General features: G+C 29.6%; 1 protein-coding gene across 2 annotated transcripts in view; it reads right to left on the reverse strand.

Moving 5' to 3' along the window:
* The window catches only part of LOC106793357, a 122,015-nt gene that overhangs the window by 459 nt on the left and 119,800 nt on the right, over positions 1-1,756 (reverse strand). The gene's annotated exons all lie outside the window — the stretch shown is intronic.

Consider the following 1,756-nt stretch of genomic DNA (forward strand, 5'->3'; position numbering starts at 1 on the left):
CACTTTTTAGAAATATAAACGAAAGATGATCAATTTCGATTAGTTTTCCATGAAAAAATATAATAAACCCTATCTATCTATCGTGTATTATTAAATATAAACCATAAAAATGATTATAAATTTGAAACGTGATTTATTTTTTCATACTTTTTTGTATTCCTTTGTTCACTACTAAAGTTAGTCTTACATATTAAGACACACCCCTCTATACAATATGAGTATTATTATATATAATAATAATAATAATAATAATAATAATAAAAAGGGAAGTATATAAATTTTTTGCAATTTTTGTTTTGATCACATTTTTCTTAAAAAAAAAAAGAAAAAGAAAAGAAAAAAAAATCAACGATCAATATCCTTTCGATTCTCGTGTGTAATATCTCGAAAGAGGGTGGACGATATAACGTGAAAGGACTACGATCTAGGATTTCTTCTCTCTTCGGATATAATGCAAGCAAGCCCTTTTTCAAGAGTACCAATAATTTGACGTAATTTAATAAACACGAGGGCTGCCTTTCGCGTACGCGTACAGCTCGTGCGACTGTTATTACTGACAGTTTGATCGGTATCTCAAGAGTGCATAATAATGATGCACTTCTAGCGAATCGTTTATAGTGGTGACCGATCATCGGTCATGCAAATTGCCAACCCAAGAAGGGATGCTCGCTGCTGCTGCTGCTGCTGTTGCTGTTGCTGCCGCCTTCCTTATTCGTTTCGTTACATATATGTATATGCATTATGATGAACATACAATATTCATATATCGTAAAGCATGTGTTTGTTTGTTTTATAATTTGTACAGGACGGACACAATAACTTCATTTATTCTGATGTTTATTCTTATTGGTTACTTTTGTATTCACGGCTTGTGTTATATCATTAGAAATTGTTTTTCTCATTTATTTTTATTATATTTTTAATAAACGATTGAATAAAAGATCTCCAGGATAACGAAGTTATTTTAATTTGTTAGTCGTATAATTATCTTCGATGAAATTTAAATGTAATTTAATAAATATGAAAATTTGTATATGAATAATAATAATAATATATATATATTTTTTTGTTGTTACACGTATCTATCGCGTGTCCAAAAAAAACATAATTAGGTGATATTATATATGATACTTTTATTAACAAAAAAAAAATTATCTTTAAAATATTGAATATGATGTAAAAATGAATATATTCAGATGATAGAATAAAAAGATACAAATTTATTAAATACAGATATGGGGGCATGGATGTTACTTGCATGGTGTTATGGAGAGTTAATGGAATATCCCTTATATATTTAATTAATTGAGAGGTATGCAAAAGGATGTTTCAAAAAGAATAAACAAAACTCCCACCCACACCAAGGATTCTCTCTTTCTCTTTCTCTCTCTCGTTTCATAGTCCGAGTAAAATTCATTTGATGTACTGGGGTATTTAAAGCACCGCTTTAAATCAATGGGACTTAATAATCAGTTCGAAGGCTCGTAATTCTTTAACGCTAGGGAACGAGAGGTTGGGTAGAGTAACAGATATCCCAATGGGTTGTGGAAGGAACGTAGAGGCGTGTCGTGTCTTCGACCATGTACCATGAAAAAAAACAAAAAAATAATAATTTCATCGAGAACGTTGATAATGAATTATCATTCTCAAATTTTCTTTATAAAATTAGCCTCGAGTTACGATGCAATATGAAAACTTTGTCGTTGTTGTTTATTTTTTCTTCTTCTTTTTATTAACGTCATAAATCATATATATA

This window comes from Polistes canadensis, unplaced genomic scaffold (genome assembly GCF_001313835.1).
Source record: "Polistes canadensis isolate GaletaPanama2010 unplaced genomic scaffold, ASM131383v1 scaffold_13, whole genome shotgun sequence".
Lineage (NCBI taxonomy): Eukaryota > Metazoa > Arthropoda > Insecta > Hymenoptera > Vespidae > Polistes > Polistes canadensis.